This window comes from Pseudophryne corroboree, unplaced genomic scaffold (genome assembly GCF_028390025.1).
Source record: "Pseudophryne corroboree isolate aPseCor3 unplaced genomic scaffold, aPseCor3.hap2 scaffold_388, whole genome shotgun sequence".
Classification (NCBI taxonomy): Eukaryota; Metazoa; Chordata; class Amphibia; order Anura; family Myobatrachidae; genus Pseudophryne; species Pseudophryne corroboree.
In genome coordinates this window covers 26,981-53,714 of record NW_026970033.1, presented here as the reverse complement: position 1 = coordinate 53,714, position 26,734 = coordinate 26,981, and the positions used below count along the sequence as shown (strand labels likewise).

Genomic DNA, 26,734 nt, shown 5'->3' with positions numbered 1-26,734 from the left:
TTTGTTGTTTGGGGGTGCTTCAGTATTAGGCAGCCTTCTGCCCTCCCATGTTCATCTGAAAATATGTGTTCTCCCTGCAGTTGTTGTCCCCAGATGAGAGTTCCCTTGTGCTGCCTCAGTTGAATCTCCTTTACTTGACAGAGATGTGCATGAGCAGCGGCCCTCCCCAGCCCTATTCCAAATCATACTTATTTTGCATAGGAGATACCATGGTCATGAAGATTGTTCTCCCAGGGTGAGGTTCATTCATTGCATTTTGGGTATGCTGACCCCTGTGATTTCCCCAAATGTGGGAAACTTGACTGCATTATTTGTGGTAGTGGGGGACTGTGTTTGTGCTTTCCTCTGGTCAGCTCTGGTAAAAGTCAGATTTCTTTGTCTCAGATTTTCCTCTAGCCTTGTTCTTCTTTCGAGAGTTCCCTTGTGCTGCCTCAGTTGGATCTCCTTCAGTTTACAGGGGGGTACCCGAGCAGCGATCCTCCCCAGCTCTAGCCCAACTCCTACTTACCTGCCAGGTGAGATACTATGATCATGAAGGTGCTTCTCCCAGGGCAAGGCTCACCCATTGCACTCTAGGTGTGCTGCTCCTGCGATTTCCCCAAATGTGGGAAACTTGACTGCATAATTTGTGTTTCCCCTGGTCGGCTCTCGTATAATTCAGATCTCTTTGTCTCAGGTCTCTCTCCAGCCTAGTTTGCTGTCTGTTTCCACTTCTCTTTTCTTGAGCCGCTCCCTTCTATGCCCTTGCGCACTATCCTGACTTCTCCTCCTGTCTGCTTACTTTGTGCCTTCCAACGCACAATGCGAACTACAGGTAGTGCTGCAGGGCCCACACCCTTTTACTTGCCTTACAGAGCAGCTCTGGAGCTGTTACAGTGCCCAGCTGCTGCAAGAAATCAGCTTGAATGCTTCAGGGGCTGGGGCATAGCCAACATGAGCCCCACACCAAAGGAGGGTGGAGGTGTTTAATGCAAACTAGGGGTCAGCCAAGTGCCGCAAAAGGCCACCATGCCCTGCACGCCCCTTTTCTCTTTTCATATGCAGACGAGGGTTGAAGCCAACTTTGACCCACTGCTTGGATGACATCACCATATGCAAATCCATCTGCGGCAGGCCTTCCCCCAGGAATGCTTGCACTAGTTGTTGCATTTGGTTTGTTGTTTGGGGGTGCTTCAGTATTAGGCAGCTTTCTGCCCTCCCATGTTCATCTGAAAATATATGTTCTCCCTGCAGTTGTTGTCCCCAGATGAGAGTTCCCTTGTGCTGCCTCAGTTGAATCTCCTTTACTTGACAGAGATGTGCATGAGCAGCGGCCCTCCCCAGCCCTATTCCAAATCATACTTATTTTGCATAGGAGATACCATGGTCATGAAGATTTTTCTCCCAGGGTGAGGTTCATTCATTGCATTTTGGGTATGCTGACCCCTGTGATTTCCCCAAATGTGGGAAACTCAACTGCATTATTTGTGGTAGTGGGGGACTGTGTTTGTGCTTTCCTCTGGTCAGCTCTAGTAAAAGTCAGATTTCTTTGTCTCACATTTTCCTCTAGCCTTGTTCTTCTTTCGAGAGTTCCCTTGTGCTGCCTTTGTTGGATCTCCTTCACTTTACAGGGGGGTACCCGAGCAGCGACCCTCCCCAGCTCTAGCCCAACTCCTACTTACCTGCCAGGTGAGATACTATGATCATTAAGGTGCTTCTCCCAGGGCAAGGCTCACCCATTGTACTCTGGGTGTGCTGCTCCTGCGATTTCCCCAAATGTGGGAAACTTGACTGCATAATTTGTGTTTCCCCTCGTCGGCTCTCGTATAATTCAGATCTCTTTGTCTCAGGTCTCTCTCCAGCCTAGTTTGCTGTCTGTTTCCACTTCTCTTTTCTTCAGCCGCTCCCTTCTATACCCTTGTGCACTATCCTGACTTCTCCTCCCGTCTGCTTACTTTGTGCCTTCCAATGCACAATGCAAACTACAGGTAGTGCTGCAGGGCCCACACCCTTTTACTTGCCTTACAGAGCAGCTCTGGAGCTGTTACAGTGCCCAGCTGCTGCAAGAAATCAGCTTGAATGCTTCAGGGGCTGGGGCATAGCCAACATCAGCCCCACACCGAAGGAGGGTGGAGGTGTTTAATGCAAACTAGGGGTCAGTCAAGCGCCGCAAAAGGCCACCATGCCCTGCACGCCCCTTTTCTGTTTTCATATGCAGATGAGGGTTGAAGCCAACTTTGACCCACTGCTTGGATGACATCACCATATGCAAATCCATCTGCGGCAGGCCTTCCCCCAGGAATGCTTGCACTAGTTGTTGCATTTGGTTTGTTGTTTGGGGGTGCTTCAGTATTAGGCAGCCTTCTGCTGCACCCTGCTTTGGTGTGGGGCTCATGTTGGCCATGCCCCATCCCCTGAAGCTTTCAAGCAGATTTCTTGCAGCAGCTGGGCACTGTAACAGCTCAAGAGCTGCTCTGTAAGGCAAGTAAAAGGGTGTGGGCCCTGCAGCACTACCTGTAGTTTGCATTGTGCATTGGAAGGCACAAAGTAAGCAGACGGGAGGAGAAGTCAGGATAGTGCACAAGGGTATAGAAGGGAGCGGCTGAAGAAAAGAGAAGTGGAAACAGACAGCAAACTAGGCTGGAGAGAGATCTGAGACAAAGAGATCTGAATTATACGATAGCCGACCAGGGGAAACACAAATTATGCAGTCAAGTTTCCCACATTTGGGGAAATCGCAGGGGCAGCACACCCAGAGTGCAATGGGTGAGCCTTGCCCTGGGAGAAGCACCTTCATGATCATAGTATCTCACCTGGCAGGTAAGTATGAGTTGGGCTAGAGCTGGGGAGGGTCGCTGCTCGGGCACCCCCCTGTTAAGTGAAGGAGATCCAACTGAGGCAGCACAAGGGAACTCTCAAAAGAAGAACAAGGCTAGAGGAAGATCTGAAACAAAGAAATCTGACTTTTACCAGAGCTGACCAGAAGAAAACACAAACACAGTCCCCCACTACCACAAATAAAGCAGTCGAGGTGAGGTTCATTCATTGCATTTTGGGTATGCTGACCCCTGTGATTTCCCCAAATGTGGGAAACTCGACTGCTTTATTTGTGGTAGTGGGGGACTGTGTTTGTGTTTTCTTCTGGTCAGCTCTGGTAAAAGTCAGATTTCTTTGTTTCAGATCTTCCTCTAGCCTTGTTCTTCTTTTGAGAGTTCCCTTGTGCTGCCTCAGTTGGATCTCCTTCACTTAACAGGGGGGTGCCCGAGCAGCGACCCTCCCCAGCTCTAGCCCAACTCCTACTTACCTGCCAGGTGAGATACTATGATCATGAAGGTGCTTCTCCCAGGGCAAGGCTCACCCATTGCACTCTGGGTGTGCAGCCCCTGCGATTTCCCCAAATGTGGGAAACTTGACTGCATAATTTGTGTTTCCCCTGGTCGGCTCTCGTATAATTCAGATCTCTTTGTCTCAGATCTCTCTCCAGCCTAGTTTGCTGTCTGTTTCCACTTCTCTTTTCTTCAGCCGCTCCCTTCTATACCCTTGTGCACTATCCTGACTTCTCCTCCCGTCTGCTTACTTTGTGCCTTCCAATGCACAATGCAAACTACAGGTAGTGCTGCAGGGCCCACACCCTTTTACTTGCCTTACAGAGCAGCTCTGGAGCTGTTACAGTGCCCAGCTGCTGCAAGAAATCTGCTTGAATGCTTCAGGGGATGGGACATGGCCAACATGAGCCCCACACCAAAGGAGGGTGGAGCAGAAGGCTGACTAATACTGAAGCACCCCCAAACAACAAACCAAATGCAACAACTAGTGCAAGCATTCCTGGGGGAAGGCCTGCCGCAGATGGATTTGCATATGGTGATGTCATCCAAGCAGTGGGTCAAAGTTGGCTTCAACCCTCGTCTGCATATGAAAACAGAAAAGGGGCGTGCAGGGCATGGTGGCCTTTTGCGGCGCTTGACCGACCCCTAGTTTGCATTAAACACCTCCACCCTCCTTCGGTGTGGGGCTCATGTTGGCTATGCCCCAGCCCCTGAAGCATTCAAGCTGATTTCTTGCAGCAGCTGGGCACTTTAACAGCTCCAGAGCTGCTCTGTAAGGCAAGTAAAAGGGTGTGGGCCCTGCAGCACTACCTGTAGTTTGCATTGTGCATTGGAAGGCACAAAGTAAGCAGACGGGAGGAGAAGTCAGGATAGTGCACAAGGGTATAGAAGGGAGCGGCTGAAGAAAAGAGAAGTGGAAACAGACAGCAAACTAGGCTGGAGAGAGACCTGAGACAAAGAGATCTGAATTATACGAGAGCCGACCAGGGGAAACACAAATTATGCAGTCAAGTTTCCCACATTTGGGGAAATCGCAGGAGCAGCACACCCAGAGTGCAATGGGTGAGCCTTGCCCTGGGAGAAGCACCTTCATGATCATAGTATCTCACCTGGCAGGTAAGTAGGAGTTGGGCTAGAGCTGGGGAGGGTTGCTGCTCGGGTACCCCCCTGTCAAGTGAAGGAGATCCAACTGAGGCAGCACAAGGGAACTCTCGAAAGAAGAACAAGGCAAGAGGAAAATCTGAGACAAAGAAATCTGACTTTTACCAGAGCTGACCAGAGGAAAGCACAAACACAGTCCCCCACTACCACAAATAATGCAGTTGAGTTTCCCACATTTGGGGAAATCACAGGGGTCAGCATACCCAAAATGCAATGAATGAACCTCACCCTGGGAGAACAATCTTCATGACCATGGTATCTCCTATGCAAAATAAGTATGATTTGGAATAGGGCTGGGGAGGGCCGCTGCTCATGCACATCTCTGTCAAGTAAAGGAGATTCAACTGAGGCAGCACAAGGGAACTCTCATCTGGGGACAACAACTGCAGGGAGAACACATATTTTCAGATGAACATGGGAGGGCAGAAGGCTGCCTAATACTGAAGCACCCCCAAACAACAAACCAAATGCAACAACTAGTGCAAGCATTCCTGGGGGAAGTTCTGCAGAAGACGGATTTGCATACGGTGATGTCATACAAGCAGTGGGTCAAAGTTGGCTTCAACCCTCATCTGCATATGAAAAGAGAAAAGGGGCGTGCAGGGCATGGCGGCCTTTTGCGGTGCTTGGATGACCCCTAGTTCGCATTAAACACCTCCACCCTCCTTTGGTGTGGGGCTCATGTTGGCCATGCCCCATCCCCTGAAGCATTCAAGCAGATTTCTTGCAGCAGCTGGGCACTGTAACAGCTCCAGAGCTGCTCTGTAAGGCAAGTAAAAGGGTGTGGGCCCTGCAGCACTACCTGTAGTTTGCATTGTGCATTGGAAGGCACAAAGTAAGCAGACGGGAGGAGAAGTCAGGATAGTGCACAAGGGTATAGAAGGGAGCGGCTGAAGAAAAGAGAAGTGGAAACAGACAGCAAACTAGGCTGGAGAGAGACCTGAGACAAAGAGATCTGAATTATACGAGAGCCGACCAGGGGAAACACAAATTATGCAGTCAAGTTTCCCACATTTGGGGAAATCGCAGGGGCAGCACACCCAGAGTGCAATGGGTGAGCCTTGCCCTGGGAGAAGCACCTTCATGATCATAGTATCTCACCTGGCAGGTAAGTAGGAGTTGGGCTAGAGCTGGGGAGGGTCTCTGCTCGGGCACCCCCCTGTCAAGTGAAGGAGATCCAACTGAGGCAGCACAAGGGAACTCTCAAAAGAAGAACAAGGCTCTGAAACAAAGAAATCTGACTTTTACCAGAGCTGACCAGAGGAAAACACAAACACAGTCCCCCACTACCACAAATAAAGCAGTCGAGTTTCCCACATTTGGGGAAATCACAGGGGTCAGCATACCCAGAATGCAATGAATGAACCTCACCCTGGGAGAATAATCTTCATGACCATGGTATCTCCTATGCAAAATAAGTATGATTTGGGATAGAGCTGGGGAGGGCCGCTGCTCAGGCACATCTCTGTCAAGTTAAGGAGATTCAACTGAGGCAGCACAAGGGAACTCTCATCTAGGGACAACAACTGCAGGGAGAACACATATTTTCAGATGAACATGGGAGGGCAGACGGCTGCCTAATACTGAAGCACCCCCAAACAACAAACCAAATGCAACAACTAGTGCAAGCATTCCTGGGGGAAGGCCTGCCGCAGAGGGATTTGCATATGGTGATGTCATCCAAGCAGTGGGTCAAAGTTGGCTTCAACCCTCGTCTGCATATGAAAAGAGAAAAGGGGCGTGCAGGGCATGGTGGCCTTTTGCGGCGCTTGGCTGACCCCTAGTTTGCATTAAACACCTCCACCCTCCTTTGGTGTGGGGCTCATGTTGGCTATGCCCCAGCCCCTGAAGCATTCAAGCTGATTTCTTGCAGCAGCTGGGCACTGTAACAGCTCCAGAGCTGCTCTGTAAGGCAAGTAAAAGGGTCTGGGCCCTGCAGCAATACCTGTAGATCGCATTGTGCGTTGGAAGGCACAAAGTAAGCAGACAGGAGGAGAAGTCAGGATAGTGCGCAAGGGCATAGAAGGGAGCGGCTCAAGAAAAGAGAAGTGGAAACAGACAGCAAACTAGGCTGGAGAGAGACCTGAGACAAAGAGATCTGAATTATACGAGAGCCGACCAGGGGAAACACAAATTATGCAGTCAAGTTTCCCACATTTAGGGAAATCGCAGGGGCAGCACACCCAGAGTGCAATGGGTGAGCCTTGCCCTGGGAGAAGCACCTTCATAATCATAGTATCTCACCTGGCAGGTAAGTAGGAGTTGGGCTAGAGCTGGGGAGGGTCGCTGTTCGGGCACCCCCCTGTCAAGTGAAAGAGATCCAACTGAGGTAGCACAAGGGAACTCTCGAAAGAAGAACAAGGCTAGAGGAAGATCTGAGACAAAGAAATCTGACTTTTTCCAGAGCTGACCAGAGGAAAGCACAAACACAGTCCCCCACTACCACAAATAATGCTGTCGAGTTTCCCAAATTTGGGGAAATCACAGGGGTCAGCATACCCAGAATGCAATGAATGAACCTCACCTTGGGAGAACAATCTTCATGACCATGGTATCGCCTATGCAAAATAAGTATGATTTGGGATAGGGCTGGGGAGGGCCGCTGCTCAGGCACATCTCTGTCAAGTAAAGGAGATTCAACTGAGGCAGCACAAGGGAACTCTCATCTTGGGACAACAACTGCAGGGAGAACATATATTTTCAGATGAACATGGGAGGGCAGAAGGCTGCCTAATACTGAAGCACCCCCAAACAACAAACCAAATGCAACAACTAGTGCAAGCATTCCTGGGGGAAGGCCTGCAGCAGATGGATTTGCATATGGTGATGTCATCCAAGCAGTGGGTCAAAGTTGGCTTCAACCCTCGTCTGCATATGAAAAGAGAAAAGGGGCGTGCAGGGCATGGCGGCCTTTTGCAGCGCTTGGATGACCCCTAGTTCGCATTACACACCTCCACCCTCCTTCGGTGTGGGGCTCATGTTGGCTATGCCCCAGCCCCTGAAGCATTCAAGCTGATTTCTTGCAGCAGCTGGGCACTGTAACTGCTCCAGAGCTACTCTGTAAGGCAAGTAAAAGGGTGTGGGCCCTGCAGCACTACCTGTAGTTCGCATTGTGCGTTGGAAGGCACGAAGTAAGCAGACGGGAGAAGTCAGGATAGTGCGCAAGGGCATAGAAGGGAGCGGCTCAAGAAAAGAGAAGTGGAAACAGACAGCAAACTAGGCTGGAGAGAGACCTGAGACAAAGAGATCTGAATTATACGAGAGCCGACGAGGGGAAACACAAATTATGCAGTCACGTTTCCCACATTTGGGGAAATCGCAGGAGCAGCACACCCAGAGTGCAATGGTTGAGCCTTGCCCTGGGAGAAGCACCTTCATGATCATAGTATCTCACCTGGCAGGTAAGTAGGAGTTGGGCTAGAGCTGGGGAGGGTCGCTGCTCGGGTTCCCCCCTGTGAAGTGAAGGAGATCCAACTGAGGCAGCACCAGGGAACTCTCGAAAGAAGAACAAGGCTAGAGGAAGATCTGAGACAAAGAAATCTGACTTTTACCAGAGCTGACCAGAGGAAAGCACAAACACAGTCTCCCACTACCACAAATAATGCAGTCAAGTTTCCCACATTTGGGGAAATCACAGGGGTCAGCATACCCAAAATGCAATGAATGAACCTCACCCTGGGAGAAAAATCTTCATGACCATGGTATCTCCTATGCAAAATAAGTATGATTTGGAATAGGGCTGGGGAGGGCCGCTGCTCATGCACATCTCTGTCAAGTAAAGGAGATTCAACTGAGGCAGCACAAGGGAACTCTCATCTTGGGACAACAACTGCAGGGAGAACATATATTTTCAGATGAACATGGGAGGGCAGAGGACTGCCTAATACTGAAGCACCCCCAAACAACAAACCAAATGCAACAACTAGTGCAAGCATTCCTGGGGGAAGGCCTGCCGCAGATGGATTTGCATATGGTGATGTCATCCAAGCAGTGGGTCAAAGTTGGCTTCAACCCTCGTCTGCATATGAAAAGAGAAAAGGGGCGTGCAGGGCATGGTGGCCTTTTGCGGCGCTTGGCTGACCCCTAGTTTGCATTAAACACCTCCACCCTCCTTTGGTGTGGGGCTCATGTTGGCTATGCCCCAGCCCCTGAAGCATTCAAGCTGATTTCTTGCAGCAGCTGGGCACTGTAACAGCTCCAGAGCTGCTCTGTAAGGCAAGTAAAAGGGTGTGGGCCCTGCAGCACTACCTGTAGTTCGCATTGTGCGTTGGAAGGCACAAAGTAAGCAGACAGGAGGAGAAGTCAGGATAGTGCGCAAGGGCATAGAAGTAAGCGGCTCAAGAAAAGAGAAGTGGAAACAGACAGCAAACTAGGCTGGAGAGAGACCTGAGACAAAGAGATCTGAATTATACGAGAGCCGACCAGGGGAAACACAAATTATACAGTCAAGTTTCCCACATTTGGGGAAATCGCAGGAGCAGCACACCCAGAGTGCAATGGGTTAGCCTTGCCCTGGGAGAAGCACCTTCATGATCATAGTATCTCACCTGGCAGGTAAGTAGGAGTTGGGCTAGAGCTGGGGAGGGTCGCTGCTAGGGTACCCCCCTGTAAAGTGAAGGAGATCCAATTAAGGCAGCACAAGGGAACTCTCGAAAGAAGAACAAGGCTAGAGGAAAATCTGAGACAAAGAAATCTGACTTTTACCAGAGCTGACCAGAGGAAAGCACAAACACAGTCCCCCACTACCACAAATAATGCAGTTGAGTTTCCCACATTTGGGGAAATCACAGGGGTCAGCATACCCAAAATGCAATGAATGAACCTCACCCTGGGAGAAAAATCTTCATGACCATGGTATCTCCTATGCAAAATAAGTATGATTTGGAATAGGGCTGGGGAGGGCCGCTGCTCATGCACATCTCTGTCAAGTAAAGGAGATTTAACTGAGGCAGCACAAGGGAACTCTCATCTGGGGACAACAACTGCAGGGAGAACACATATTTTCAGATGAACATGGGAGGGCAGAAGGCTGCCTAATACTGAAGCACCCCCAAACAACAAACCAAATGCAACAACTAGTGCAAGCATTCCTGGGGGAAGTTCTGCAGAAGACGGATTTGCATACGGTGATGTCATCCAAGCAGTGGGTCAAAGTTGGCTTCAACCCTCATCTGCATATGAAAAGAGAAAAGGGGCGTGCAGGGCATGGCGGCCTTTTGCGGTGCTTGGATGACCCCTAGTTCGCATTAAACACCTCCACCCTCCTTTGGTGTGGGGCTCATGTTGGCCATGCCCCATCCCCTGGAGCATTCAAGCTGATTTCTTGCAGCAGCTGGGCACTGTAACAGCTCCAGAGCTGCTCTGTAAGGCAAGTAAAAGGGTGTGGGCCCTGCAGCACTACCTGTAGTTTGCATTGTGCATTGGAAGGCACAAAGTAAGCAGACGGGAGGAGAAGTCAGGATAGTGCACAAGGGTATAGAAGGGAGCGGCTGAAGAAAAGAGAAGTGGAAACAGACAGCAAACTAGGCTGGAGAGAGACCTGAGACAAAGAGATCTGAATTATACGAGAGCCGACCAAGGGAAACACAAATTATGCAGTCAAGTTTCCCACATTTGGGGAAATCGCAGGGGCAGCACACCCAGAGTGCAATGGGTGAGCCTTGCCCTGGGAGAAGCACCTTCATGATCATAGTATCTCACCTGGCAGGTAAGTAGGAGTTGGGCTAGAGCTGGGGAGGGTCGCTGTTCGGGCACCCCCCTGTCAAGTGAAAGAGATCCAACTGAGGCAGCACAAGGGAACTCTCGAAAGAAGAACAAGGCTAGAGGAAGATCTGAGACAAAGAAATCTGACTTTTTCCAGAGCTGGCCAGAGGAAAGCACAAACACAGTCCCCCACTACCACAAATAATGCAGTCGAGTTTCCCACATTTGGGGAAATCACAGGGGTCAGCATACCCAGAATGCAATGAATGAACCTCACCCTGGGAGAACAATCTTCATGACCATGGTATCGCCTATGCAAAATAAGTATGATTTGGGATAGGGCTGGGGAGGGCCGCTGCTCAGGCACATCTCTGTCAAGTAAAGGAGATTCAACTGAGGCAGCACAAGGGAACTCTCATCTGGGGACAACAACTGCAGGGAGAACACATATTTTCAGATGAACATGTGAGGGCAGAAGGCTGCCTAATACTGAAGCACCCCCAAACAACAAACCAAATGCAACAACTAGTGCAAGCATTCCTGGGGGAAGGCCTGCAGCAGATGGATTTGCATATGGTGATGTCATCCAAGCAGTGGGTCAAAGTTGGCTTCAACCCTCGTCTGCATATGAAAAGAGAAAAGGGGCGTGCAGGGCATGGCGGCCTTTTGCAGCGCTTGGATGACCCCTAGTTTGCATTACACACCTCCTCCCTCCTTCGGTGTGGGGCTCATGTTGGCTATGCCCCAGCCCCTGAAGCATTAAAGCTGATTTCTTGCAGCAGCTGGGCACTGTAACTGCTCCAGAGCTACTCTGTAAGGCAAGTAAAAGGGTGTGGGCCCTGCAGCACTACCTGTAGTTCGCATTGTGCGTTGGAAGGCACGAAGTAAGCAGACGGGAGAAGTCAGGATAGTGCGCAAGGGCATAGAAGGGAGCGGCTCAAGAAAAGAGAAGTGGAAACAGACAGCAAACTAGGCTGGAGAGAGACCTGAGACAAAGAGATCTGAATTATACGAGAGCCGACGAGGGGAAACACAAATTATGCAGTCAAGTTTCCCACATTTGGGGAAATCGCAGGAGCAGCACACCCAGAGTGCAATGGTTGAGCCTTGCCCTGGGAGAAGCACCTTCATGATCATAGTATCTCACCTGGCAGGTAAGTAGGAGTTGGGCTAGAGCTGGGGAGGGTCGCTGCTCGGGTTCCCCCCTGTGAAGTGAAGGAGATCCAACTGAAGCAGCACCAGGGAACTCTCGAAAGAAGAACAAGGCTAGAGGAAGATCTGAGACAAAGAAATCTGACTTTTACCAGAGCTGACCAGAGGAAAGCACAAACACAGTCCCCCACTACCACAAATAATGCAGTCGAGTTTCCCACATTTGGGAAAATCACAGGGGTCAGCATACCCAGAATGCAATGAATGAACCTAACCCTGGGAGAACAATCTTCATGACCATGGTATCTCCTATGCAAAATAAGTATGATTTGGGATAGGGCTGGTGAGGGCCGCTGCTCAGGCACATCTCTGTCAAGTAAAGGAGATTCAACTGAGGCAGCACAAGGGAACTCTCATCTGGGGACAACAACTGCAGGGAGACCACATCTTTTCAGATGAACATGGGAGGGCGAAGGCTGCCTAATACTGAAGCACCATCAAATATCAAACCATGGCCCTCATTCCGAGTTGATCGCTCGCAAGGCGATTTTAGCAGAGTTACACACGCTAAGCCGCCGCCTACTGGGAGTGAATCTTAGCTTCTTAAAATTGCGACCGATGTATTCGCAATATTGCGATTACAAACTACTTAGCAGTTTCAGAGTAGCTTCAGACTTACTCTGCATCTGCGATCAGTTCAGTGCTTGTCGTTCCTGGTTTGACGTCACAAACACTCCCAGAGTTCGCCCAGACACTCCCCCGTTTCTCCGGCCACTCCTGCGTTTTTTCCGGAAACTGTAGCGTTTTTTCCCACACGCCCATAAAACGGCCTGTTTCCGCCCAGTAACACCCATTTCCTGTCAATCACATTACGATCGCCGGAGCGAAGAAAAATCCGTGAGTAAAAATACTTTCTTCATTGTAAAATTACTTGGCGCAGTCGCAGTGCGAATATTGCGCATGCGTACTAAGCAGAATTTCACTGCGATGCGATGAAATTTACAGAGCGAACGACTCGGAATGAGGGCCCATATGCAACAACTAGTACAAGCACTCCTGGGGGAAGGTCTGCAGCAGACGGATTTGCATACGGTGATGTAAATCCAAGCAGTGGGCTAAAGTTGACTGGAACCCTCATCTGCATATGAAAAGAGAAAAGGGGCATGCAGGGCATGGCGGCCTTTTGCAGTGCTTGGATGACCCCTAGTTCGCATTAAACACCCCCACCCTCCTTTGGTGTGGGGCTCATGTTGGCCATGCCCCATCCCCTGATGCATTCAAGCTGATTTCTTGCAGCAGCTGGGCACTGTAACAGCTCCAGAGCTGTTCTGTAAGGCAAGTAAAAGTGTGTGGGCCCTGCAGCACCACCTGTTGTTCGCATTGTGCGTTGGAAGGCACAAATTAAGCAGACGGGAGGAGAAGTCAGGATAGTGCGCAAGGGCATTCTTTTCTCTTAGTCCGGGGGCAAGGCTTCAAAATGGGGTCTGCAATGGAGGAGACACAGGGGGCGTGGTCACAGCAGCTTTTCTCTACAGTCTGCACCAGCAGGAGCCTACACCATTTTTTATGATCACGCTGAACTGCAGTGCGACTGCAATTACAGCATGGTCAAGAAGGGAGGCGTCATGCTGGGTGGCCATGCCCTGTCACTGTGCAGGAGCCAGCACCGCTCACACACTAGTCCCCGGGTGCAGCCCCCAACCCCCGGGACACCCGGAGCAACAAAATGTAGATTCAGGCCACCAGGCCACGCCCCTACCTATGAAACCATGCCTCCTTTTTACCATTGCGCTGTTTATCTGCGCGCACTGCATTACAATCTCCCTCGCCACCTCTCTGGGTGTCACCAGTGATAGTGACACCTCTGCCATGCTTGTAGCAGCTGGTCCTAAGATCTACGCCTCAAGCCCTGAGTGTTTGCCCTTGTGACTTGTTGATCATCATAGCGAAGCAGATGCTTACAGAAAACTGCAGGGGCTTAGATTGAAAATAAAAACAATTGATGGGTATAAGGTAGAGAGGAGTGGGTTCGGTTCTCCGAGAACCGAATTCCCCACGAACTCCACGTGGTTTACATTGGTCCGAGGCAGGCTCGGTTGTTCCTGCCTGACTCGGAAAACCTGAACAAGGGAAAATGTCATCATCCCGCTGTCAGATTCTCGTGAGATTCGGATTCCATATAAAGAGCTGCGCGTTGCTGCCATTTTTACTCGTGCATTGAAGAGAGAGCGGAGAGGACGTGGCTATGTTCTCTCAGTGGAAATCTCAATATCAGTGCTCAGTATCAGTGGTTACTTATTGCTGCTCAGTAATACTAGTAGTGTGTCTCTCCTGCTCAGTGTCAGTTCTCAGTAGTATCCTCATCAGTGCTCAGTATCACTGCTCATTGTCTTGTGCTGCATTGTGGTGCTCAGCATACTACAGTACATTACTAATAGTCCAGTGCTGCATCTTGCTGCTCAGTGTCAGTTCTAGTATCCTCATCAGTGCTCACTATCACTGCTCATTGCATTGTGGTGTTCTGTATACTACAGTAACATAGTAATATAGTATATATAGAGGAGCGGGTTCGGTTCTCCGAGAACCGAATTCCCGACGAACTCCACGTGGTTTACACTGGTCCGAGGCAGGCTCGGTTGTTCCTGCCTGACTCGGAAAACCTGAACAAGGGAAAATGTCATCATCCCGCTGTCGGATTCTCGCGAGATTCGGATTCCATATAAAGAGCTGCGCGTTGCCGCCATTTTTACTCGTGCATTGAAGAGAGAGCGGAGAGGACGTGGCTATGTTCTCTCAGTGGAAATCTCAATATCAGTGCTCAGTATCAGTGGTTACTTATTGCTGCTCAGTAATACTAGTAGTGTGTCTCTCCTGCTCAGTGTCAGTTCTCAGTAGTATCCTCATCAGTGCTCAGTATCACTGCTCATTGTCTTGTGCTGCATTGTGGTGCTCAGCATACTACAGTACATTACTAATAGTCCAGTGCTGCATCTTGCTGCTCAGTGTCAGTTCTAGTATCCTCATCAGTGCTCACTATCACTGCTCATTACATTGTGGTGTTCTGTATACTACAGTAACATAGTAATATAGTAACATATGGTAACATAGTTTTTGAGGTTGAATAGAGGCAAATTGCCCATCGTGTTCAACCTGTTTTAAGTTGTGATGATTCTACATACTTGCTGAATAATGTTTTATGACTAGTTAGCTACTATAACTCATGTTACCCCCGGATTAACCATGTTGATATTTTAAGTATTATAACCTTGGATAGCTTTTTCATTCAGAAATGTATCCATTCCTTTTTTAAATCCAATTACAGAGTCCGCCATTACCACCTTCCCTGGCAGGGAATTCCACATCCTGATTGCCCTAACAGTGAAGATCATAGTATCTCACCTGGCAGGTAAGTAGGAGTTGGGCTAGAGCTGTGGAGGATTGCTGCTCGGGCACCCCCTGTCAAGTGAAGGAGATCCAACTGAGGCAGCACAAGGGAACTCTCGAAAGAAGAACAAGGCTAGAGGAAGATCTGAGACAAAGAAATCTGACTTTTACCAGAGCTGACCAGAGGAAAGCACAAACACAGTCCCCCACTACCACAAATAATGCAGTCGAGTTTCCCACATTTGGGGAAATCACAGGGGTCAGCATACCCAGAGTGCAATGAATGAACCTCACCCTGGGAGAACAATCTTCATGACCATGGTATCTCCTATGCAAAATAAGTATGATTTGGGATAGGGCTGGGGAGGGCCGCTGCTCAGGCACATCTCTGTCAAGTAAAGGAGATTCAACTGAGGCAGCACAAGGGAACTCTCATCTGGGGACAACAACTGCAGGGAGAACACATATTTTCAGATGAACATGGGAGGGCAGAAGGCTGCCTAATACTGAAGCACCCCCAAACAACAAACCAAATGCAACTACTAGTGCAAGCATTCCTGGGGGAAGGCCTGCAGCAGACGGATTTGCATATGGTGATGTCATCCAAGCAGTGGGTCAAAGTTGGATTCAACCCTCGTCTGCATATGAAAATAAAAAAGGGGTGTGCAGGGCATGGCTGCCTTTTGCGGCGCTTGGATGACCCCTAGTTCGCATTAAACACCTCCACCCTCCTTCGGTGTGGGGCTCATGTTGGCTATGCCCCAGCCCCTGAAGCATTCAAGCTGATTTCTTGCAGCAGCTGGGCACTGTAACAGCTCCAGAGCTGCTCTGTAAAGCAAGTAAAAGGGTGTGGGCCCTGCAGCACTACCTGTAGTTTGCATTGTGCATTGGAAGGCACAAAGTAAGCAGACGGGAGAAGTAAGGATAGTGCGCAAGGCCATAGAATGGAGCGGCTTAAGAAAAGAGAAGTGGAAACAGACAGCAAACTAGGCTGGAGAGAGACCTGAGACAAAGAGATCTGAATTATACGAGAGCCGACCAGGGGAAACACAAATTATGCAGTCAAGTTTCCCACATTTGGGGAAATCGCAGGGGCAGCAAATCCAGAGTGCAACGGGTGAGCCTTGCCCTGGGAGAAGCACCTTCATGATTATAGTATCTCACCTGGCAGGTAAGTAGAAGTTGGGCTAGAGCTGGGGAGGGTCGCTGCTCGGGCACCCCCCTGTCAAGTGAAGGAGATCCAACTGAGGCAGCACAAGGGAACTCTCGAAAGAAGAACAAGGCTAGAGGAAGAACTGAAACAAAGAAATCTGACTTTTACCAGAGCTGACCAGAGGAAAGCACAAACACAGTCCCCCACTACCACAAATAATGCAGTTGAGTTTCCCACATTTGGGGAAATCACAGGGGTCAGCATACCCAGAATGCAATGAATGAACCTCACCCTGGGAGAACAATCTTCAAGACCATGGTCTCTCCTATGCAAAATAAGTATGATTTGGGATAGGGCTGGGGAGGGCCGCTGCTCAGGCACATCTCTGTCAAGTAAAGGAGATTCAACTGAGGCAGCACAAGGGAACTCTCATCTGGGGACAACAACTGCAGGGAGAACACATATTTTCAGATGAACATGGGAGGGCAGAAGGCTGCCTAATACTGAAGCACCCCCAAACAACAAACCAAATGCTACAACTAGTGCAAGCATTCCTGGGGGAAGGCCTGCAGCAGATGGATTTGCATATGGTGATGCCATCCAAGCAGTGGGTCAAAGTTGGCTTCAACCCTCGTCTGCATATGAAAAGAGAAAAGGGGCGTGCAGGGCATGGCGGCCTTTTGCGGCGCTTGGATGACCCCTAGTTAGCATTACACACCTCCACCCTCCTTCGGTGTGGGGCTCATGTTGGCTATGCCCCAGCCCCTGAAGCATTCAAGCTGATTTCTTGCAGCAGCTGGGCACTGTAACTGCTCCAGAGCTGCTCTGTAAGGCAAGTAAAAGGGTGTGGGCCCTGCAGCACTACCTGTAGTTTGCATTGTGCGTTGGAAGGCACGAAGTAAGCAGACGGGAGAAGTCAGGATAGTGCGCAAGGGCATAGAAGGGAGCGGCTCAAGAAAAGAGAAGTGGAAACAGACAGCAAACTAGGCTGGAGATAGACCTGAGACAAAGAGATCTGAATTATACGAGAGCCGACCAAGGGAAACACAAATTATGCAGTCAAGTTTCCCACATTTGGGGAAATCACAGGGGCAGCACAACCAGAGTGCAATGGGTGAGCCTTGCCCTGGGAGAAGCACCTTCATGATCATAGTATCTCACCTGGCAGGTAAGTAGGAGTTGGGCTAGAGCTGGGGAGGGTCGCTGCTCGGGCACCCCCCTGTCAAGTGAAAGAGATCCAACTGAGGCAGCACAAGGGAACTCTCGAAAGAAGAACAAGGCTAGAGGAAGATCTGAGATAAAGAAATCTGATTTTTACCAGAGCTGACCAGAGGAAAGCACAAACACAGTCCCCCACTACCACAAATAATGCAGTCGAGTTTCCCACATTTGGGGAAATCACAGGGGTCAGCATACCCAGAATGCAATGAATGAACCTCACCCTGGGAGAACAATCTTCATGACCATGGTATCGCCTATGCAAAATAAGTATGATTTGGGATAGGGCTGGGGAGGGCCGCTGCTCAGGCACATCTCTGTCAAGTAAAGGAGATTCAACTGAGGCAGCACAAGGGAACTCTCATCTGGGGACAACAACTGCAGGGAGAACATATATTTTCAGATGAACATGGGAGGGCAGAAGGCTGCCTAATACTGAAGCACCCCCAAACAACAAACCAAATGCAACAACTAGTGCAAGCATTCCTGGGGGAAGGCCTGCAGCAGATGGATTTGCATATGGTGATGTCATCCAAACAGTGGGTCAAAGTTGGCTTCAACCCTCGTCTGCATATGAAAAGAGACAAGGGGCGTGCAGGGCATGGCGGCCTTTTGCGGCGCTTGGATGACCCCTAGTTCGCATTACACACCTCCACCCTCCTTCGGTGTGGGGCTCATGTTGGCTATTCCCCAGCCCCTGAAGCATTCAAGCTGATTTCTTGCAGCAGCTGGGCACTGTAACTGCTCCAGAGACGCTCTGTAAGGCAAGTAAAAGGGTGTGGGTCCTGCAGCACTACCTGTAGTTTGCATTGTGCGTTGGAAGGCACAAAGTAAGCAGACGGGAGAAGTCAGGATAGTGCGCAAGGGCATAGAAGGGAGCGGCTCAAGAAAAGAGAAGTGGAAACAGACAGCAAACTAGGCTGGAGATAGACCTGAGACAAAGAGATCTGAATTATACGAGAGCCGACCAAGGGAAACACAAATTATGCAGTCAAGTTTCCCACATTTGGGGAAATCACAGGGGCAGCACAACCAGAGTGCAATGGGTGAGCCTTGCCCTGGGAGAAGCACCTTCATGATCATAGTATCTCACCTGGCAGGTAAGTAGGAGTTGGGCTAGAGCTGGGGAGGGTCGCTGCTCGGGCACCCCCCTGTCAAGTGAAAGAGATCCAACTGAGGCAGCACAAGGGAACTCTCGAAAGAAGAACAAGGCTAGAGGAAGATCTGAGATAAAGAAATCTGATTTTTACCAGAGCTGACCAGAGGAAAGCACAAACACAGTCCCCCACTACCACAAATAATGCAGTCGAGTTTCCCACATTTGGGGAAATCACAGGGGTCAGCATACCCAGAATGCAATGAATGAACCTCACCCTGGGAGAACAATCTTCATGACCATGGTATCGCCTATGCAAAATAAGTATGATTTGGGATAGGGCTGGGGAGGGCCGCTGCTCAGGCACATCTCTGTCAAGTAAAGGAGATTCAACTGAGGCAGCACAAGGGAACTCTCATCTGGGGACAACAACTGCAGGGAGAACATATATTTTCAGATGAACATGGGAGGGCAGAAGGCTGCCTAATACTGAAGCACCCCCAAACAACAAACCAAATGCAACAACTAGTGCAAGCATTCCTGGGGGAAGGCCTGCAGCAGATGGATTTGCATATGGTGATGTCATCCAAACAGTGGGTCAAAGTTGGCTTCAACCCTCGTCTGCATATGAAAAGAGACAAGGGGCGTGCAGGGCATGGCGGCCTTTTGCGGCGCTTGGATGACCCCTAGTTCGCATTACACACCTCCACCCTCCTTCGGTGTGGGGCTCATGTTGGCTATTCCCCAGCCCCTGAAGCATTCAAGCTGATTTCTTGCAGCAGCTGGGCACTGTAACTGCTCCAGAGACGCTCTGTAAGGCAAGTAAAAGGGTGTGGGTCCTGCAGCACTACCTGTAGTTTGCATTGTGCGTTGGAAGGCACAAAGTAAGCAGACGGGAGAAGTCAGGATAGTGCGCAAGGGCATAGAAGGGAGCGGCTCAAGAAAAGAGAAGTAGAAACAGACAGCAAACTAGGCTGGAGAGAGACCTGAGACAAAGAGATCTGAATTATACGAGAGCCGACCAGGGGAAACACAAATTATGCAGTCAAGTTTCCCACATTTGGGGAAATCGCAGAAGCAGCACACCCAGAGTGCAATGGGTGAGCCTTACCCTGGGAGAAGCACCTTCATGATCATAGTATCTCACCTGGCAGGTAAGTAGGAGTTGGGCTAGAGCTGGGGAGGGTCGCTGCTCGAGCATCCCCCTGTCAAGTAAAGGAGATTCAACTGAGGCAGCACAAGGGAACTCTCATCTGGGGACAACAACTGCAGGGAGAACACATATTTTCAGATAAAAATCTTGGTCATGCTCTGGTTTCTCTTCAGAACGAACAAATCTTTCGCCTTTTACTAAAGATTTCCGTGGAGAGGAGCAAAACCGAGTTTTATCTCAATTTTTGCATGCCCCATCTTTTTGGGGTTTCTTTTATCGGTTTAAAGATAGAATGAGTGTGCTTTAATGTAAGCTCATTTGCATAGAAATGACAGTAAATGTTTGTTTCTTTTCAAACAGAACTTTCTTGACCATGCTACTTGCTTGAAAGATCTGGGAGCACATGGAATACAGTACAAACCATGCTTATAGCAAGGAGAAGACAGGTGAGAAATCTGCTTTCTTTCAAATTGGGCGCTCACTTTGATCTGAATGAGGACTGCTGGCACGGCACTCAGGCGACAGGTGGAATCTTGGTCATGCTCTGGTTTCTCTTCAGAACGAACAAATCTTTCGCCTTTTACTAAAGATTTCCGTGGAGAGGAGCAAAACTGAGTTTTATCTCAATTTTTGCATGTCCCATATTATTGGGGTTTCTTTTATCGGATTAAAGACAGAACGAGTGTGCTTTCTTGTTAGCTTTAATGTAAGTATATTTGCATAACAATGACAATAAATGTCTGTTTCTTTTCAAGCAGAACTTTCTTGACCATACTAATTGCTTGAAAGATCTGGGAGCACATGGAAAAGAGTACAAACCATGCTTATAGCAAGGGGAAGCCTGGTGAGAAATCTGCTTTCTTTCTTTCAAATTGGGTGCTCACTTTGAGCTGAATGAGGACTGCTGGCATGGCACTCAGGCGACAGGTGGAATCTTGGTCATGCTCTGGTTTCTCTTCAGAACGAACAAATCTTTCGCCTTTTACTAAAGATTTCCGTGGAGAGGAGCAAAACTGAGTTTTATCTCAATTTTTGCATGCCCCGTCTTATTGGGGTTTCTTTTATCAGTTTAAAGATAGAACGAGTGTGCTTTAATGTAAGCTCATTTGCGTAGAAATGACAGTAAATGTTTGTTTCTTTTCAAACAGAACTTTCTTGACTATACTAATTGCTTGAAAGATCTGGGAGCACATGGAAAAGAGTACAAACCATGTTTATAGCAAGGGGAAGCCTGGTGAGAAATCTGCTTTCTTTCTTTCAAATTGGGTGCTCACTTTGAGCTGAATGAGGACTGCTGGCATGGCACTCAGGCGACAGGTAGAATCTTGGTCATGCTGTGGTTTCTCTTCAGAACGAACAAATCTTTCGCCTTTTACTAAAGATTTCCGTGGAGAGGAGCAAAACTGAGTTTTATCTCAATTTTTGCATGCCCCATCTTATTGGGGTTTTATTTTATTGGTTTAAAGATAGAACGAGTGTGCTTTAATGTAAGCTCATTTGCATAGAAATTACAGTAAATGTTTGTTTCTTTTCAAACAGAACTTTCTTGACCACACTAATTGTTTGAAAGATCTGGGAGCACATGGAAAAGAGTACAAACCATGTTTATAGCAAGGGGAAGCCTGGTGAGAAATCTGCTTTCTTTCATTCAAATTGGGTGCTCACTTTGAGCTGAATGAGAACTGCTGGCATGGCACTCAGGCGACAGGTGGAATCTTGGTCATGCTCTGGTTTCTCTTCAGAACTAACAAATATTTCGCCTTTTATTAAAGATTTCCGTGGAGAGGAGCAAAACTGAGTTTTATCTCAATTTTTGCATGCCCCATATTATTGGGGTTTCTTTTATCAGTTTAAAGACAGAACGAGTGTGCTTTCTTGTTAGCTTTAATGTAAGTTTATTTGCATAACAATGACAGTAAATGTTTGTTTCTTTTCAAACAGAACTTTCTTGACCATGCTACTTGCTTGAAAGATCTGGGAGCACATGGAAAACAGTACAAACCATGCAGTATCACAAGAGCCTTTATTTGATCTTTCATGAAGATAGAGCAGAATTGAGGACACGTCAACAATTTCTGCCGAAGGTGGTTCATCTTTCCACATGGTGCCTTTGGCCACTGACACCTTCGTTGAGTCAAAGTCTCTGGCTGTGGTCAGAACTTTGAAAATTTATGTCACCAGAACGGTTCAGATTAGGAAAACAGAGGCTCTGTTTGTCCTGTATGCTCCCAACATGATTGGGTGTCCTGCTTCCATGCAGACCATTATGCGCTGGATCTGTGGTAAGATTCAGCATGCTCATTCCACGGCAGGATTGCCGTTACTGAATTAGGTGAAGACCCATTCTACTAGAAAGGTGGGTTCATCCTGGGCAGCTGGTCGGGGAGTCTCGGCATTGCAACTTTGCCGAGCAGCTATTTAGTAAACACTTTTGCTAAGTTTTACAAGTTTGATACCTTGGCTGATGATAACCTCAAGTTGGGTCATTCGGTGCTGCAGAGTCGTACGCACTCTCCCACCCGTTCAAGAGCTTTGGTATAACCCCATGGTTCTTAATGTGACCCCAGCATCCTCTAGGTCGTATGAGAAAATAGGATTTTAATACCTACCGGTAAATCCTTTTCTCTTAGTACGTAGAGGATGCTGGGCACCCGTCCCAGTCCATACTGTGTCTGCAGTTATTACTTGTGGTTATACACATGTTGTGTTACGGTTCTGGTCAGCTTTTTGCTGCAATTGTTCATGCCGTTGGCTTGTGTTCTGTTGAATGCCACGTTCTGCGGCATGCTTAAGGTGTGAGCTGGTAAGATGCTCACCTTAGTTTAACTATAAATCCTTTCCTCGAAATGTCCGTCTCCCTGGGCACAGTTCCTATAACTGGAGTCTGGAGGAGGGGCATAGAGGGAGGAGCCAGTTCACACCCTTTGAAAGTCTTAAAGTGCCCATGTCTCTTGCGGATCCCGTCTATACCCCATGGTTCTTAATGTGACCCCAGCATCCTCTACGGACTAAGAGAAAAGGATGCCCTTGTGTACTATCCTGACTTCTCCTCCCGTCTGCTTACTTTGTGCCTTCCAACGCACAATGCGAACTACAGGTGGTGCTGCAGGGCCCACACCCTTTTACTTGCCTTACAGAGCAGCTCTGGAGCTGTTACAGTGCCCAGCTGCTGCAAGAAATCAGCTTGAATGCTTCAGGGGATGGGGCATGGCCAACATGAGCCCCACACCAAAGGAGGGTGGGGGTGTTTAATGCGAACAAGGGGTCATCCAAGCACTGCAAAAGGCCGCCATGCCCTGCATGCCCCTTTTCTCTATGGAATCCGAATCTCGCAAGAATCCGACAGCGGGATGATGACATTTTCCCTTGTTCAGGTTTTCCGAGTCAGGCGGGAACAACCGAGCCTGCCTCGGACCAGTGTAAACCACGTGGAGTTCGTGGGGAATTCGGTTCTCGGAGAACCGAACCCGCTCCTCTCTACCTTATACCCATCATTTTTTTTATTTTCAATCTAAGCCCCTGCAGTTTTCTGTAAGCATCTGCTTCGCTATGATGATCAACAAGTCACAAGGGCAAACACTCAGGGTGTGAGGCGTAGATCTTAGGACCAGCTGCTACAAGCATGGCAGAGGTGTCACTATCACTGGTGACACCCAGAGAGGTGGCGAGGGAGATTGTAATGCAGTGCGCGCAGATAAGCAGCGCAATGGTAAAAAGGAGGCATGGTTTCATAGGTAGGGGCGTGGCCTGGTGGCCTGAATCTACATTTTGTTGCTCCGGGTGTCCCGGGGGTTGGGGGCTGCACCCGGGGACTAGTGTGTGAGCGGTGCTGGCTCCTGCATAGTGACAGGGCATGGCCACCCAGCATGACGCCTCCCTTCTTGACCATGCTGTAATTGCAGTCGCACTGCAGTTCAGCGTGATCATAAAAAATGGTGTAGGCTCCTGCTGGTGCAGACTGTATGTGCGCGCAGGAAGCCGCCACCATTTTTGTGATCACAGCGGCTGAATGTGATGTCATACAGCCGCTGTGACCACGCCCCCTGTGTCTCCTCCGTTGCAGACCCCATTTTGAAGCCTTGCCCCCGCACCGCTCCATCCCTGACTTGGAAATGGAGTGTTGCTGACCCACCTCTCCCCCCCTTCCCCGCCCCGATTGACAGGCAGAGGCGATCACATTCTCTGCGGGGTGCCGCAGAAAATGCAGGCACATGCGTATGCTCTTAGCAATTTTTGCAGTTGGATCGCTTATTGTGATTGCAATCCAACCTGAATCAGGCCCTATTACCTATCACAATGCGCTGCGGGCAGTACAAAATTGGGTTAATATAGGAGAAAAACCCCCAGACCTGTGCTCCTTAACTGTACCTGGTGGCTAGTGGAGCGGCTGCCCAGTAATCAGTGTCCACCGCAGTGCGCACACGGCCCACCCCCTACGGCCTCGCTCCCCTTCATCAGCGGCCTCGTGATCCGGAAGGGTGGTGTGTGTGTGACTGACCTTAGGATGAAACCGGAGCCTCCGCTGCAGTGACCCAGCAACCAGGGCACGGGAGTATACAGCGCCGCTGGGAGTGATGAAGCTGCAGTAAAGATGTCTATTAGACCTAGCCTGCTGCAGCCCTTGTAGATTCTCATAAAACAAGTTCTTCTTTTCTTGTCAAAATTAATAGCTAAGAATAGGCTGCCTGAGGCAGGCCCCTGTTAATTGGCCTGCTACTGAAGGCACCAACTACAAACTGAGCTCCCTGTTCATGGAAGCGGGGTTATAGAGGAGAATGCACTGAGCTTCTTGGGAACAGTCAAAAGCTTTGAGCCGGTTGGTGCCTCAGATCAAGATCCTACTCTACACCCCAATGTGAATCCTTGTGGAGTCCAGTGTACCCCACAGAAGAAATGAATGTGTCACACCCATTGGCAGCAACCTTAGAATAGCTGCTGACGGGCACAATTGAGAAAGGAAGGGGGGGGGGACATTTGAATCCAGCACATAGATGCAATTCAAATATGTAATTTGTACCTTCCTATTTTAAAATATAATGGATGAACCTCACCCTGTGAGAACAATCTTCATGATCAAGAGATCTAATATGTAAAATAAGTATGAGTTGGGATAGGGCTGGGGAGGGTGGCAGCTCGGGCAGCCCCTCCCCCGTCAAGTTAAGGAGATTCAACTGAGGACGCACAAGGGAACTCTCGTCTGGGGACAACAACTGCAGGGAGACCACATCTTTTCAGATGAACATGGGAGGGCGGAAGGCTGCCTAATACTGAAGCACCATCAAATATCAAACCATATCCAACAACTAGTACAAGCATTCCTGGGGGAAGGTCTGCAGCAGAAGGATTTGCATACGGTGATGTCATCCAAGCAGTGGGCCAAAGTTGGCTGGAACCCTCATCTGCATATAAAAAGAGAAAAGGGGCATGCAGGGCATGGCGGCCTTTTGCAGTGCTTGGATGACCCCTAGTTCGCATTAAACACCCCCACCCTCCTTTGGTGTGGGGCTCATGTTGGCCATGCCCCATCCCCTGAAGCATTCATGCTGATTCGGATTCCATAGAGAAAAGGGGCATGCAGGGCATGGCGGCCTTTTGCAGTGCTTGGATGACCCCTAGTTTGCATTAAACACCCCCACCCTCCTTTGGTGTGGGGCTCATGTTGGCCATGCCCCATCCCCTGAAGCATTCAAGCTGATTTCTTGCAGCAGCTGGGCACTGTAACATATAAAGAGCTGCGCGTTGCTGCCATTTTTACTCGTGCATTGAAGAGAGAGTGGAGAGGACGTGGCTATGTTCTCTCAGTGGAAATCTCAATATCAGTGCTCAGTATCAGTGGTTACTTATTGCTGCTCAGTAATACTAGTAGTGTGTCTCTCCTGCTCAGTGTCAGTTCTCAGTAGTATCCTCATCAGTGCTCAGTATCACTGCTCATTGTCTTGTGCTGCATTGTGGTGCTCAGCATACTACAGTACATTACTAATAGTCCAGTGCTGCATCTTGCTGCTCAGTGTCAGTTCTAGTATCCTCATCAGTGCTCACTATCACTGCTCATTGCATTGTGGTGTTCTGTATACTACAGTAACATAGTAATATAGTATATATAGAGGAGCGGGTTCGGTTCTCCGAGAACCGAATTCCCGACGAACTCCACGTGGTTTACACTGGTCCGAGGCAGGCTCGGTTGTTCCCGCCTGACTCGGAAAACCTGAACAAGGGAAAATGTCATCATCCCGCTGTCGGATTCTCGCGAGATTCGGATTCCATATAAAGAGCTGCGCGTTGCCGCCATTTTTACTCGTGCATTGAAGAGAGAGCGGAGAGGACGTGGCTATGTTCTCTCAGTGGAAATCTCAATATCAGTGCCCAGTATCAGTGGTTACTTATTGCTGCTCAGTAATACTAGTAGTGTGTCTCTCCTGCTCAGTGTCAGTTCTCTGTAGTATCCTCATCAGTGCTCAGTATCACTGCTCATTGTCTTGTGCTGCATTGTGGTGCTCAGCATACAACAGTACATTACTAATAGTCCAGTGCTGCATCTTGCTGCTCATGTTGGCTATGCCCCAGCCCCTGAAGCATTCAAGCTGATTTCTTGCAGCAGCTGGGCACTGTAACAGCTCCAGAGCTGCTCTGTAAGGCAAGTAAAAGGGTGTTGGCCCTGCAGCACTACCTGTAGTTTGCATTGTGCGTTGGAAGGCACAAAGTAAGCAGACAGGAGAAGTCAGGAGAGTGCACAAGGGCATAGAAGGCAGGGGCTCAAGAAAAGAGAAGTGGAAACAGACAGCAAACTAGGCTGGAGAGAGACCTGAGACAAAGAGATCTGAATTATACGAGTAGCCGACCAGAGGAAACACAAATTATGCAGTCAAGTGTCCCACATTTGGGGAAATCGTAGGAGCAGCACACCCAGAGTGCAATGGGTGAGCCTTGCCCTGGTAGAAGCACCTTCCTGATCATAGTATCTCACTTGGCAGGTAAGTAGGAGTTGGGCTTGAGCTGGGGAGGGTCGCTGCTCGGATACCCCCCTGTCAAGTGAAGGAGATCCAACTGAGGCAGCACAAGGAAACTCTCGAAAAAAAACAAGGCTAGAGGAAGATCTGAGACAAAGAAATCTGACTTTTACCAGAGCTGACCAGAGGAAAGCACAAACACAGTCCCCCACTACCACAAATAATGCAGTCGAGTTTCCCACATTTGGGGAAATCACAGGGGTCAGCATACCCAGAATGCAATGAATGAACCTCACCCTGGGAGAACAATCTTCATGACCATGGTATCTCCTATGCAAAATAAGTATGATTTGGGATAGGGCTGGGGAGGGCCGCTGCTCAGGCACATCTCTGTCAAGTAAAGGAGATTCAACTGAGGCAGCACAAGGGAACTCTCATCTGGGGACAACAACTGCAGGGAGA

At 49.2% G+C, this 26,734-nt stretch overlaps 32 non-coding genes and 3 pseudogenes across 32 annotated transcripts; 10 read left to right on the top strand and 25 right to left on the bottom strand.

Moving 5' to 3' along the window:
- Positions 1-184: 184 nt before the first annotated feature.
- On the top strand, positions 185-348 carry LOC135022395 (U1 spliceosomal RNA). The gene has a single exon (XR_010219511.1). It is a non-coding gene; the product is annotated as a U1 spliceosomal RNA (small nuclear RNA).
- Positions 349-500: 152 nt separating this feature from the next.
- On the top strand, positions 501-663 carry LOC135022627 (U1 spliceosomal RNA). The gene has a single exon (XR_010219722.1). It is a non-coding gene; the product is annotated as a U1 spliceosomal RNA (small nuclear RNA).
- A 674-nt stretch (positions 664-1,337) lies between these two features.
- On the top strand, positions 1,338-1,501 carry LOC135022717 (U1 spliceosomal RNA). The gene has a single exon (XR_010219790.1). It is a non-coding gene; the product is annotated as a U1 spliceosomal RNA (small nuclear RNA).
- Positions 1,502-1,653: 152 nt separating this feature from the next.
- On the top strand, positions 1,654-1,789 carry LOC135022613 (U1 spliceosomal RNA; annotated as a pseudogene).
- Positions 1,790-2,644: 855 nt separating this feature from the next.
- LOC135022494 (U1 spliceosomal RNA) lies at positions 2,645-2,807 on the bottom strand. Its single transcript, XR_010219608.1, has one exon. It is a non-coding gene; the product is annotated as a U1 spliceosomal RNA (small nuclear RNA).
- Positions 2,808-3,275: 468 nt separating this feature from the next.
- On the top strand, positions 3,276-3,438 carry LOC135022545 (U1 spliceosomal RNA). The gene has a single exon (XR_010219659.1). It is a non-coding gene; the product is annotated as a U1 spliceosomal RNA (small nuclear RNA).
- Positions 3,439-4,266: 828 nt separating this feature from the next.
- Positions 4,267-4,429, bottom strand: LOC135022528 (U1 spliceosomal RNA). The gene has a single exon (XR_010219641.1). It is a non-coding gene; the product is annotated as a U1 spliceosomal RNA (small nuclear RNA).
- Positions 4,430-4,581: 152 nt separating this feature from the next.
- LOC135022412 (U1 spliceosomal RNA) lies at positions 4,582-4,745 on the bottom strand. Its single transcript, XR_010219527.1, has one exon. It is a non-coding gene; the product is annotated as a U1 spliceosomal RNA (small nuclear RNA).
- A 674-nt stretch (positions 4,746-5,419) lies between these two features.
- Positions 5,420-5,582, bottom strand: LOC135022500 (U1 spliceosomal RNA). The gene has a single exon (XR_010219613.1). It is a non-coding gene; the product is annotated as a U1 spliceosomal RNA (small nuclear RNA).
- A 142-nt stretch (positions 5,583-5,724) lies between these two features.
- LOC135022446 (U1 spliceosomal RNA) lies at positions 5,725-5,888 on the bottom strand. Its single transcript, XR_010219559.1, has one exon. It is a non-coding gene; the product is annotated as a U1 spliceosomal RNA (small nuclear RNA).
- A 674-nt stretch (positions 5,889-6,562) lies between these two features.
- LOC135022610 (U1 spliceosomal RNA) lies at positions 6,563-6,725 on the bottom strand. Its single transcript, XR_010219708.1, has one exon. It is a non-coding gene; the product is annotated as a U1 spliceosomal RNA (small nuclear RNA).
- Positions 6,726-6,877: 152 nt separating this feature from the next.
- On the bottom strand, positions 6,878-7,041 carry LOC135022489 (U1 spliceosomal RNA). Its single transcript, XR_010219602.1, has one exon. It is a non-coding gene; the product is annotated as a U1 spliceosomal RNA (small nuclear RNA).
- Positions 7,042-7,739: 698 nt separating this feature from the next.
- LOC135022646 (U1 spliceosomal RNA) lies at positions 7,740-7,875 on the bottom strand (annotated as a pseudogene).
- Positions 7,876-8,027: 152 nt separating this feature from the next.
- LOC135022462 (U1 spliceosomal RNA) lies at positions 8,028-8,191 on the bottom strand. The gene has a single exon (XR_010219575.1). It is a non-coding gene; the product is annotated as a U1 spliceosomal RNA (small nuclear RNA).
- Positions 8,192-8,865: 674 nt separating this feature from the next.
- Positions 8,866-9,028, bottom strand: LOC135022581 (U1 spliceosomal RNA). Its single transcript, XR_010219692.1, has one exon. It is a non-coding gene; the product is annotated as a U1 spliceosomal RNA (small nuclear RNA).
- A 152-nt stretch (positions 9,029-9,180) lies between these two features.
- LOC135022709 (U1 spliceosomal RNA) lies at positions 9,181-9,344 on the bottom strand. Its single transcript, XR_010219782.1, has one exon. It is a non-coding gene; the product is annotated as a U1 spliceosomal RNA (small nuclear RNA).
- A 674-nt stretch (positions 9,345-10,018) lies between these two features.
- LOC135022535 (U1 spliceosomal RNA) lies at positions 10,019-10,181 on the bottom strand. The gene has a single exon (XR_010219649.1). It is a non-coding gene; the product is annotated as a U1 spliceosomal RNA (small nuclear RNA).
- Positions 10,182-10,333: 152 nt separating this feature from the next.
- Positions 10,334-10,497, bottom strand: LOC135022415 (U1 spliceosomal RNA). Its single transcript, XR_010219530.1, has one exon. It is a non-coding gene; the product is annotated as a U1 spliceosomal RNA (small nuclear RNA).
- Positions 10,498-11,195: 698 nt separating this feature from the next.
- Positions 11,196-11,331, bottom strand: LOC135022598 (U1 spliceosomal RNA; annotated as a pseudogene).
- Positions 11,332-11,483: 152 nt separating this feature from the next.
- Positions 11,484-11,647, bottom strand: LOC135022407 (U1 spliceosomal RNA). Its single transcript, XR_010219522.1, has one exon. It is a non-coding gene; the product is annotated as a U1 spliceosomal RNA (small nuclear RNA).
- A 3,239-nt stretch (positions 11,648-14,886) lies between these two features.
- Positions 14,887-15,050, bottom strand: LOC135022394 (U1 spliceosomal RNA). Its single transcript, XR_010219510.1, has one exon. It is a non-coding gene; the product is annotated as a U1 spliceosomal RNA (small nuclear RNA).
- Positions 15,051-15,721: 671 nt separating this feature from the next.
- Positions 15,722-15,884, bottom strand: LOC135022657 (U1 spliceosomal RNA). Its single transcript, XR_010219743.1, has one exon. It is a non-coding gene; the product is annotated as a U1 spliceosomal RNA (small nuclear RNA).
- Positions 15,885-16,036: 152 nt separating this feature from the next.
- LOC135022725 (U1 spliceosomal RNA) lies at positions 16,037-16,200 on the bottom strand. Its single transcript, XR_010219798.1, has one exon. It is a non-coding gene; the product is annotated as a U1 spliceosomal RNA (small nuclear RNA).
- A 671-nt stretch (positions 16,201-16,871) lies between these two features.
- Positions 16,872-17,034, bottom strand: LOC135022620 (U1 spliceosomal RNA). Its single transcript, XR_010219715.1, has one exon. It is a non-coding gene; the product is annotated as a U1 spliceosomal RNA (small nuclear RNA).
- A 152-nt stretch (positions 17,035-17,186) lies between these two features.
- LOC135022414 (U1 spliceosomal RNA) lies at positions 17,187-17,350 on the bottom strand. Its single transcript, XR_010219529.1, has one exon. It is a non-coding gene; the product is annotated as a U1 spliceosomal RNA (small nuclear RNA).
- Positions 17,351-18,021: 671 nt separating this feature from the next.
- On the bottom strand, positions 18,022-18,184 carry LOC135022617 (U1 spliceosomal RNA). Its single transcript, XR_010219713.1, has one exon. It is a non-coding gene; the product is annotated as a U1 spliceosomal RNA (small nuclear RNA).
- Positions 18,185-18,336: 152 nt separating this feature from the next.
- LOC135022413 (U1 spliceosomal RNA) lies at positions 18,337-18,500 on the bottom strand. The gene has a single exon (XR_010219528.1). It is a non-coding gene; the product is annotated as a U1 spliceosomal RNA (small nuclear RNA).
- A 671-nt stretch (positions 18,501-19,171) lies between these two features.
- On the bottom strand, positions 19,172-19,334 carry LOC135022554 (U1 spliceosomal RNA). The gene has a single exon (XR_010219668.1). It is a non-coding gene; the product is annotated as a U1 spliceosomal RNA (small nuclear RNA).
- Positions 19,335-19,478: 144 nt separating this feature from the next.
- Positions 19,479-19,594, top strand: LOC135022679 (U5 spliceosomal RNA). The gene has a single exon (XR_010219752.1). It is a non-coding gene; the product is annotated as a U5 spliceosomal RNA (small nuclear RNA).
- Positions 19,595-19,864: 270 nt separating this feature from the next.
- On the top strand, positions 19,865-19,980 carry LOC135022693 (U5 spliceosomal RNA). Its single transcript, XR_010219766.1, has one exon. It is a non-coding gene; the product is annotated as a U5 spliceosomal RNA (small nuclear RNA).
- Positions 19,981-20,266: 286 nt separating this feature from the next.
- LOC135022686 (U5 spliceosomal RNA) lies at positions 20,267-20,382 on the top strand. Its single transcript, XR_010219759.1, has one exon. It is a non-coding gene; the product is annotated as a U5 spliceosomal RNA (small nuclear RNA).
- Positions 20,383-20,656: 274 nt separating this feature from the next.
- LOC135022696 (U5 spliceosomal RNA) lies at positions 20,657-20,772 on the top strand. The gene has a single exon (XR_010219769.1). It is a non-coding gene; the product is annotated as a U5 spliceosomal RNA (small nuclear RNA).
- Positions 20,773-21,047: 275 nt separating this feature from the next.
- Positions 21,048-21,163, top strand: LOC135022707 (U5 spliceosomal RNA). The gene has a single exon (XR_010219780.1). It is a non-coding gene; the product is annotated as a U5 spliceosomal RNA (small nuclear RNA).
- Positions 21,164-26,140: 4,977 nt separating this feature from the next.
- LOC135022647 (U1 spliceosomal RNA) lies at positions 26,141-26,304 on the bottom strand. The gene has a single exon (XR_010219733.1). It is a non-coding gene; the product is annotated as a U1 spliceosomal RNA (small nuclear RNA).
- Positions 26,305-26,455: 151 nt separating this feature from the next.
- Positions 26,456-26,619, bottom strand: LOC135022458 (U1 spliceosomal RNA). The gene has a single exon (XR_010219571.1). It is a non-coding gene; the product is annotated as a U1 spliceosomal RNA (small nuclear RNA).
- Between the last annotated feature and the right edge of the window lie 115 nt (positions 26,620-26,734).